This window comes from Bidens hawaiensis, unplaced genomic scaffold, assembly GCF_021521415.1.
Source record: "Bidens hawaiensis isolate Kalapana, Puna unplaced genomic scaffold, B.hawaiensis_p1.1 tig00037771_1, whole genome shotgun sequence".
NCBI lineage: Eukaryota > Viridiplantae > Streptophyta > Magnoliopsida > Asterales > Asteraceae > Bidens > Bidens hawaiensis.
The window spans coordinates 38,879-50,701 of NW_027496615.1; positions in this window are offsets into that span (position 1 = coordinate 38,879).

Genomic DNA, 11,823 nt, shown 5'->3' on the forward strand with positions numbered 1-11,823 from the left:
GTTTTAGCAGTAAAACGGGCATAACGAGACGTAAGGAAGTGACCAGAATGGAAAGGCTCAAAAAACAAGTTTCGAGTCGAGTCGAATAGATGACTCGACTCGAATGGAACGAATCGAACACCAACAAAACATAAGTATTCTTTGCGCTTAAATTTTCTTTGGTGTGAACTCCAAGCAAAAGAGAAGTAAAATGTTTCCTCCTTCGTCTCTCTGGTTTCAAACACCAACAAAACCGAAATATTCCTTCAACAATCCGGCGATCCAAACGTACTTCGCCTGGCCTTTCTCTTTTGCTCGAAACCTTTCGGCTAAGTGACGGCACACGATACCGGTGGTGATGCTATTGCTATGTATTTAATTTCATTCCAAAACAGAACCAACAAAATATAACAGATCGTCGGCGGCTAGCGGTAATCGTGGATAGACCCTACCTGCGATTCTGGTGCGGCGGCGTAAACCCTAACGGCCACTCAGTTGGTTCTCATGTTCTTCGTATGTAACAAGCCTAAGTTCTTGATACCGCTTGTTAGGATTTACGCACACACGAAACCAAACACAAACACGAAAGCAATAAATGAAAACGAGGATTTAACGTGGTTCGGTCTAAACTAACCTGCATTCACGGGTGGCAACTTGGTATTCTTTAAGTGACAAGGGATTACAAGTACATAACGTCATTTATATATATATAGAGAGAGATTGATTTAGGGTTTATAACTTATTAAACACGAAATCTAAACTGGGCTTGGCTGGGCTTGGGCCCGGCCACCCTCACACGTCTCCTCTTTTGACTTCATATAATAAACCGGGCCTACACAAAAGGCCTACGAACCTAATATCATCGTGATTCCCGTTATGATGCTTTTGAGTGATGGAGGAATGAGTTAGAGAAATAGACTGGTCATAGAGTTCTATTTATAACTAATGATTCATAATTATGACCAGTTACAAAACTGTTTATATTCTCTCTATTAAAGCATCTAAAGGGAAATCTTAAAGCCCTTTTAACTTATTACAATTACTTCGATCAAGTAAATGTGTGGGGACTTGTAATTTTGTCATCTTGATAAACTTTAATTAAATAATCATGATGGCCACATAATTAGGTAATTTCAAGCATTCTCCCACTTGACTGAGTGATCATTTGTGATAAGCATAAGTAAGTTTGGCCAATTTAAATACCCATCAAGTTTCATGCTTAAACTGTAGCAGATAGTTACAACTTCGAATTGAATTCAATCCGAGAACCCCAAAAGTCGTACCAAAGTCTCAATATAAAACATGTAAGTATTTCATAATAGTTCATACACTATATGCTATTATGTAAAGTCTCTACTAATACCCATCCTTATTATAAGTTCTCAAAAATTTTTACGTAGATGACCTTTAATTATCGGATCCAATAGCATATCTTTAGTGTTAATGCATTGGATACAAAGGTTATTTCCTCTCTTTGTTCACGTATGATTATGAACAAGTACTTTGTATCAAGATAAGAGTCAGCACCAATCGAACTATTACTGATCAAGAAACTAATACAACTGAGTTATTAACGTAAATCTTCAATGATTTATGAAGCTAACAATTTTGAGTTCACTTGTCATATTTATTAACAACATCCCATGGCATGTTACATTGTACACTACAACATATTCTTAGGGGTTAATTTATTTACTAGGATCCTAAAAGATATCCTGATGCCCATGATCTTTAACAGATTCGGTATCCTGAACCTTCACTTGATTTATTTATCTAATTATCCTTGTGATGGTTGGGTAAAAGTTAGTTTATTTTATATATTAATTAGTTAATTTTAGTTAAATATCAAATGAACATTGGTACTTCAAGCATTGTTTACGTGTTTCAGGATATTGGAAGCTATGGAGCTTAACAAGGATATTTACGGGCTTGGAACGAAGATCGAGGAGTGAGAGATTGGACGTGCACGCATCACGAGGCAGTCAAGAAAAGAAAATAGAAAAATCTGAAGTTTTACATCTTCGCGATATGTGAAGATGCAAAGAAGGGCAACTTCGCAATACGCGAAGTTGCAAAAATCTGGCCGCGACTATTTTGTCCTTTGCGATACGCGAAGAAGCATTGATGTGCTAAAAGTAGTTATATAAAAACACGCTAATCTAGACACTAAGTAATAAATTCCAGACTCTTAAACTTAACTAAACTACTAACTGGCAAGTGAACCAGTCGACTCTAGTACAGCTAAGTAAGTCCGGGTATCGAACCCACGAGACTCTTTAAATTACGTTTACTAGCTAATTAGACTCGACTACAAAACACGACTTATTATTTATATTTGTTTAAGGGGGTTTTTATTTAAAATACTAAATTAATACTATAATTAAAACTATTTAAGAAAACAAATAAATTAAACGAAAACAAAGTTTGTTATGAAAATAAGATGATGATGATGAGAAAACTACCTAGGCTAGACTCCCCTAAATTTTGGTAATGAATTGACTCGGGAAAATATTTAGTTATGGACTGGGATCGTCAAATAGACACTTAAAAGAAAAACCAAATAGGACCCCTGACCCTTCTCAAGAGAAAGCCTATGGATTTCTAACAAGTTTTAACGCACACCAGTATTAAAAATCAAGTTCGCTTACGGTCACCCAATTGTTTACAATTTAGTTCCTTTTATACGAAATCCTACCTTACAGCGCGGAAATCAAAGGCATTTTAATATATCGAATTGATTCAATAGACAATAATTAAATAATCAAACCTAGACGGACTCCTTAAGAAGAACTAAATCTAGCAAGATCAAATAATAAAGATCTATCAATAACCTAGCACCTTACAGATTTAGGTTAGCAGCACACTTAGGTTTAATTAATTAATAATTATTATTCCTATGATCTTAATGCATATCAATCATAAAATAGTCAAAAACACAAAGTAGATGACCTAATAGTAACCTATCATAATGACAAACAATAATCTAGGCAACTATGGAATAATAACAATTAATCAAACAATCCTAAATATCCATATGCATCAATTTAATATGATTAAACCTTTTACTAAATCATAAAAATCATAACGATAAATAAATCCCAAATCAAAACACAACGTCAAAATAGGTTCATCATAAGCCTAGGCAGTCTATAATTTTTAGCCTAACATCATAAAATAAAACAAAACAATAATAAAGGAATTCATGGTGGAAAACAGAAGAAACGAAAGATTAAAGGCGATAAAACCCGTCGTCTTCGTTCTTGGATGATAAGCACGCCACCGTATGATTCCAAGCCTTCAAAACCTCCAAAAGATCACCTCTTGAGCTCCAAATTTTGTTTATGGCTTTCAGGTTATGATTAGGGTTAAGTTTATGGGTGTTTATATAGACTTTTAAGGCCCATAAACTTAAAATTAGTAGAAGATTCTGTAAATCTAAGCCCATAAACTTAATATTTGTAGAAGATTCTAGAAAACTGAGCCCAAAGTCTTAATATTTGTAGAAGATTCTAGAAAACTGAGCCCAAAGTGCCGCGCGACGGGCCTTCTCCCATTTTGCTTGTTTTCGCCCTCTTTTTGACATGGTTGAAACCCGGAACCAAAAATATTCAAATAAATTAGTAATATACAAATTCTAATAAAAATCGAACGAAAACTAATAAAATATTATATTAAATATACAAGGGATTTATATATATTTAGCCTTATATCAAATATCCCCACACTTATCTTTTTTCGTCCCTGAAAAACTCTAATTACAATGGGATCAGAATCGGAGAAATATAGTCTAACAAACATATAGATTATCTTAATTAATTACAAAGAACACAAAAACCGCGATTGCCGATATTGTTGTCCACTTAAACCCAACCGCCGACAGATCAGACCTCTAATCATGTTTAGCATTAAGTTTAAGTTAACACTCAGTCTAAAGGTCTCACATTTATAATCACAAATCCACCTAATTTGTTTCAGGCATGTCAAAGCAAAGAGAAAACCATAAAGATTTTATTCTACCAGTGCACCCTAAAAACTTGTAACTATTAAAATTTTAACTTCATAAATAAATACTTGAATTATTTTGAACAATTTTTATATTTCAACATAATTTAGACCTCACCCATAGATGTTCTCACCGCGGTTGCTAGCCCAATGAGAAGCATGTAAGCTGTTGGTCATTACTTAAGAACCTTCTTTTAATCCTCACCCAGAGGCCTATCAGTCAAGCTGCCAACTCGAAAGAAAACACATAGGTTGTTGGATATTATTTATTTTCATTGATCCTCATCCATAGATGTCATCTCCAAGTCACTATCCCAGAGGGAGACACATTAAATTATTGGATCTTTTCAATTTTATTTTTATATGCTCATTACTTATGTAGATGAAATCAAATTTTAAGATTTACAAGGTTTTAACCTACACTGGTGCTTATTCATTACCTTAGACATTTCAGTTTTTCTATTTTCCTAAGTTGAGAACCCACAAGACTTAATGATTTAATTATAGGTATATTTATTACATTCTCAAAAGCCTTTCACTATCAGCTGGGCCTACCGACACATCCCAAATTAAGTATGCTCCTGTAATTTATTATATCTTATTATTAGTAGTTTGAAAACCGATTCCTGATAAGTATCCTCATCTCCCATTTATACGCAAAAAGAACAAAATCAAGGGACATTTTTCAAACTTTTTTTTTTATAAATAAAAACAAGTTAAAAACATGTGTTACTATCCCCACACTTAAAATTTGCACTGTCCTTAATGCAGAGACGAAAACACGACTCAAAAATTTAAAAACAAAACAAAACCTAAAAATACAAAAATAAATAAAAACAAAACAAAGCTAAAAATTAAAGACTAAAAAAGAAATAAAAAGGAAAAGACTTAGCTGGTAGTATGTGTATGAAGTATAAAGCTAAAGTCCTCATCCATAAATGCCTTCCGTCTCCGAGCGTGCTCAGCAACTAGTATCTCCTTTCTCTTGTACACGAACGGAAGCAACAATTCAAACAATATCGAAAAATTAATCTTATCAACCTGATAGATATTTAAGCATTCAAGGTATGGAACCGGATCAACCAATCAAACTAATAAATATGAATAAATGTAGCAAGAAAATCAGAAAAGTATACGGCTCCAGCTGCTCCATCCCCACACTTGAATGTTGAATTATACTTCAAGGGGATGCTCTTCTATCTCAAAACCTACAAAACTTAAAAACACAAAAACAAAGAAAAACTACAAAAGACTACGTTAGTGACTCGACAATTATACAAACTCCGCGAAACCTCCCCACACTTAAACTTAATCAGGAGGTTTTTCTTTCACCTGGACCCTTTCTAACCCGTTCAGTTCCACCCGGGTACTTGTTAAACATTGAAATTTTCTCGATGGAATTGAAAATTGCTTTAAAACTTCTTAACGGGTCAGACCACCAAAATTCAAACTTACCTGGCAAGAACCGGATGCATGACATGTATCGAGTAGACTGGTCGTTCTTGAACTTCAATGGCTTCTTCTTTCCTGTAGACCATCTTCTAACTTGTAAATTATTCCGATTTGCAGGTGTTCTTCTCTTCGCCTTCTCCTGTGGTTTGGATTTATGAGCAACAGTTATTATGAGTTCCACGGGCCAGCTGTGGAAGTCTTCCACTACCACCACTTCTATATCTTCTAGCAGGGATTCAAAAAATGCTAAGTCACCCTCCGAATCGAACTCACCTATCTCATCGTACTCAGGCAACCTTTCTAAATCCAAATCTAAAAACTCATCCTCCTCACATAACTTATTCTCAACCTCTTCCTCCACACCAAATATTAAATCAACTGAATCTCCCAATTTTACTTTATCCTCTATCTCTTCTTCCGTCACTAACGACAACTCAAATGAATCTCTCAAACCCATTTTCTCCTCTATCTCTTCTTCAACACCAAACATCAACTCGAGTGAATCTCCCAAATCCACTTCCTCCTCTATCACTTCCTTCTTCACTAACGACCTCTGATAGGCAGCCCATTCTTCCTCGTCGATCTCATCATCAGAGTCACTCCAGTAATTAGCAATAGTAACCTGTGGAACCGGAGGTGGGACTTCATCGTCCATTTTCGTCTCCGTTACTTGCGTGATCCCTTCATCAGACTCGTCAGCATACTTCAATAACTCCAATCTCTTTGCTTCCTCCTTTCCTTCATTTAATCTCCTAGTAATGCTCTCTAATGTACGTTGGAGATCTGTAATAATGCTCTGCCGATTTTTCAAGATGATATCATGCTCGGCTAACTTCTGTTGGGAATCTGAAGCCAGATATTGAGCCATCATATTTTCTAATTTATTCACCTTCTCGAATATACTACTATCAACAGGGTTGCTGCTAGAATATTGATCATCGAATTGACCCTGATAATGCTGAGGCTGCTGATGTGGATCATCGTAATAATACGAAGAAGGCTCCTGCCAAAAATTTTGCTGCAACTGCACAGGAGGGTTAGCATAATAACGTGATAAACACCCCACATATTGAGGACATATAAGCGTAAAATGAGGCCCACCACAAATCTCACACATATTTACGAGACTCAAAAGAAATAAAAGACACGGACAATTAGACTCCTACGACTCAAAATAAAATAAAACGAAGTAAAATAACACGTACGTAGATACTACTAAAAGACTCCTAAACAAACCTAACAATTAACTAAACTATATTAACCTGACTCCTACGACTCAAAAACAAAACAAAATACAAATAGCACGTATATAACAAGTAAGTCTAATCGAAGCTAATAACACAATCGCCAAGAGTCCCCGGCAACGGCGCCAAAAACTTGATGTGCTAAAAGTAGTTATATAAAAACACGCTAATCTAGACACTAAGTAATAAATTCCAGACTCTTAAACTTAACTAAACTACTAACCGGCAAGTGAACCAGTCGACTCTAGTACAGCTAAGTAAGTCCGGGTATCGAACCCACGAGACTCTTTAAATTACGTTTACTAGCTAATTAGACTCGACTACAAAACACGACTTATTATTTATATTTGTTTAAGGGGGTTTTTATTTAAAATACTAAATTAATACTATAATTAAAACTATTTAAGAAAACAAATAAATTAAACGAAAACAAAGTTTGTTATGAAAATAAGATGATGATGATGAGAAAACTACCTAGGCTAGACTCCCCTAAATTTTGGTAATGAATTGACTCGGGAAAATATTTAGTTATGGACTGGGATCGTCAAATAGACACTTAAAAGAAAAACCAAATAGGACCCCTGACCCTTCTCAAGAGAAAGCCTATGGATTTCTAACAAGTTTTAACGCACACCAGTATTAAAAATCAAGTTCGCTTACGGTCACCCAATTGTTTACAATTTAGTTCCTTTTATACGAAATCCTACCTTACAGCGCGGAAATCAAAGGCATTTTAATATATCGAATTGATTCAATAGACAATAATTAAATAATCAAACCTAGACGGACTCCTTAAGAAGAACTAAATCTAGCAAGATCAAATAATAAAGATCTATCAATAACCTAGCACCTTACAGATTTAGGTTAGCAGCACACTTAGGTTTAATTAATTAATAATTATTATTCCTATGATCTTAATGCATATCAATCATAAAATAGTCAAAAACACAAAGTAGATGACCTAATAGTAACCTATCATAATGACAAACAATAATCTAGGCAACTATGGAATAATAACAATTAATCAAACAATCCTAAATATCCATATGCATCAATTTAATATGATTAAACCTTTTACTAAATCATAAAAATCATAACGATAAATAAATCCCAAATCAAAACACAACGTCAAAATAGGTTCATCATAAGCCTAGGCAGTCTATAATTTTTAGCCTAACATCATAAAATAAAACAAAACAATAATAAAGGAATTCATGGTGGAAAACAGAAGAAACGAAAGATTAAAGGCGATAAAACCCGTGTTCTTCGTTCTTGGATGATAAGCACGCCACCGTATGATTCCAAGCCTTCAAAACCTCCAAAAGATCACCTCTTGAGCTCCAAGTTTTGTTTATGGCTTTCAGGTTATGATTAGGGTTAAGTTTATGGGTGTTTATATAGACTTTTAAGGCCCATAAACTTAAAATTAGTAGAAGATTCTGTAAATCTAAGCCCATAAACTTAATATTTGTAGAAGATTCTAGAAAACTGAGCCCAAAGTCTTAATATTTGTAGAAGATTCTAGAAAACTGAGCCCAACGTGCCGCGCGACGGGCCTTCTCCCATTTTGCTTGTTTTCGCCCTCTTTTTGACATGGTTGAAACCCGGAACCAAAAATATTCAAATAAATTAGTAATATACAAATTCTAATAAAAATCGAACGAAAACTAATAAAATATTATATTAAGTATACAAGGGATTTATATATATTTAGCCTTATATCAAGCATCCTTATCATCTTCGCGATACGCGAAGATGCTTAAGTCGGCAAAAATTTAGGTTTTCCTTATATAAACCCATTAACCTCCCCATTCGGATTATTACGACTTCCAGAGGCAGAAGAGGTGTCCTAAGGAGACTTTCATCCATCTCGAGGCTTTCGGTTTGTTCTACGACCATATGTTCATCAAGATAAGTGCTTTAACGATTATGTCGATGTCCGGCTACTCATGTGTATTCGTTCTAGGCTAAGGTTTTGTGTAATATACTGTTATGATCAGATTCTAATGCTTAATGGTTATAGCTTGATTGGATTTATATGATGTGTCTTGCTTAATTAGTCATTTGGTTGATTAAAGGTTGTGTTTGCGATTATTGATTTGTGTAACGTTTGTTTGGTTGTTCATCAACATTTAGGGTTAGGCTCTTGTGTCATTGGACTAGAATCATCAGACCTTATAATTGAGTTAATCATCTTAGAGATAGAGTTGGTAATTGTGGTGTCCGGGTGCATTTGTGTCAACAATTCGGTTAGGGTATCGTTTGTCATCGTAAATCAAACCATAGGACTAGCAATTATTATAAAACCAAAGACTAGAGAATCTGTGATTAACATATGGAACACATAACCCGAACCTAGAATGAATACTTTTTATTAATATCGTCTACAAAGTTTTTCTAAGTAATCGTTTAGTTTAAGTAATCTTTTCTAAAAACCGTTTGACATCGTCTGTCCACTTTAATTAATAATTAATTAGTTAAAAATATAAACTTGCACTTTTCTTGAGTCCCTGTGGAGACGACCTTAATTACCCGTACTTATTATAGTTATTTAAGTCTTAAATTAATTGTTTGAGTAGACCGCGACAGCCTACGTCACCTTGCAGGTTATGCTTGTTAATTAATAATGAAATGGCTGGCGGACTAAGTCAGCCTAGAAGATCAAAGCCTCAGTCAATTTGCGTGTGAACTTATGAAGAATATGTCTATAACGATCACAAAGAAGAGTTAATAGGGGCACTGGATTAGTAGGACTAGTTGTTATTTTCATATGTTATATAATAAGGCTATGGTGAACGAACTAAGATACTTACAACACTCACTATCTGTAACACCCCGGCTTAAGCGGAAACGCCCGTGACGTACAGATTGTTCAAAACATATGTGACACTGTTAAGTGACAATATTATCATTAATTAATTTACAAGTCAAGTACACATGTTTGCAATAAGGAATACAAGGAAAATATAAATACAATAAACATTTTGTCCATTTGTTTAAGTAACCTAAGTCTAGTGTTTTCATCAAACTTCATCCTCTAATAATGGTACATATAGCATATGTATAAAATAATGTCAACTATATGAATAGTTGGTGAGTTCACACAGTTTGATATAAATACGTAAATACCATACAATTCCATGAGCACGTGTAATCGAGCAAGTTAAGTCCTTTTCGGTTGGTAACAACCAACGTACTCGGATAATCGCGCAAGTAAGGTCCTTTCCAGTCGGTAACAACCAACATACTCGGATAATGATGCCCTCTTCCACTCATAACACAATGGTACAAGTGCAACGGGGGGCGTATGATCATACTTATTGAGGATACCACGTGTAAGTAAGTTCGAGCAAGTAATCAAGTAAACAGACAAGTCCATGTAACGAATTGTAGTTTGTAAATGGAATTGTTGTAAGGCCAAAAAGTTATGAATTTAGATATCAAATTATGAAATCCATTATTTATTCACGGTCAAGTTAATAATTAATGTTGGCAAGAAAACCGGACACGAAACGAGAGCTTCGGCACGCGCGTTTAGCTTCAACGGTGGAGATCTTCTAGAAACAACATGTTAGGCTATAAATAGGATTTGTATTTGTCATTTGTGTGTGTGTTTGTATGGTGTCTTCACCCACCCAAGGGGAGCTCACCTTGGGTGGGGTCGGTTCGTTTACTTAATATCTTAAATCTTTCAACCGATAACGAGATCGTTTTTATTTATATTATCGTTATATCATTTTGTTGGGTCGTTTGATTTCACCGCACCCGTCTCACGCGATTATCAAGAACAAAGCCGTTCGTTGTCGGATCCAGTTTCGAGACCTACAATTGTAAATATTTGAAGTTTGTAGGATACATATGCTATCCCCAGTAATAAAAGGGTAAAAAGGGGTGTGAGAAAATCATCTTGAAATTGAAGATAAACATTGCAATGAAAGCCGAAAGCATGATAACGAAATCGAAGCAACCGAAAGTGCATTAAAGAATCCGAAACGATTGAACTTCTCGAACTATAATTAAAACACAACAAAATCTAACTATCAGGATTGAAAAAGTTATATATATTTGGTTAATGGGATATTGTACTAATTTAATATATTTTATTAGCATTTTATGGCATTATTATATTTAACTTTAACAGAATTTATAACGAACTATAGTATTTTAATAGTATAACTTTAATAATCTAATATTAATATGGGAAAATTGAGGTACGGATTTTTATCGGAAATTTTATCTTTGAAAAACATCAATTACGTGTTATAAAGTTAACGAAGTAATTTTACCGAATTAAAGTTTAACGAATTAGAGTTTACGAATTAAAAGCTAACGGATTATGGATTAACGAAAGAAATATAATGAATCAATAGTTTAATGAATTTTAAAGTTATTGAATTAAATTTAATGCAACGGAAATTATAAACTCACTTGTAACGATTTAACGAATTTTAAAGTTAATAAAGTAACGAAAGAATAAATTAGTTGTAATGGTTTAACGAACGTAAAAGTTGGGTTTTAGTTAAAAGTTATAAAAGAATATAAAACTTTATATATTAAAGTTATAAAAAAAAACCAGATATAAGTAAAATTAGTTATAATAATAAAATATTAAAAAAAACAGAAACAAATAAGAGGCTAAGCAGATCTTTAACTATGTGTTTGAATAGCAAACACATCATTGACTATGTGTTTGAAGGCCTAATATATCTTGATTATGTGATTGGATGTCTAACACATTTTTTACTATGTGTTTGGCCTAACACATCGTTAACTATGTGTTAACTAACTAGGTGATTGGACTACCTAACATATCGCCGTTGATACATTAGAAGAGGGACAAATATGAAAAAACGATTTTAGAGGGACGAATTTAAAATCTCCCACCATTAAAGGGCTATTTTAAAAATTTAGCCAAAAGTTAATGTTCAGTCCCCTTTAGTCGTAGCACGTGGAATTGACATCCGCTACTTGTCCATCAATATATCATTCTCACTGACTCGTGGAATAATCTAAACAACGCAAGAAAATTAAACAATCTTAAGAAATAAAGTCCATCACGCAGTCGACTCACACGTAGAAATTTCTTCAATCTTGAGCTTAATTCACACGCTGATTTTTCTATCATCAACAAATGCACCGGATGACC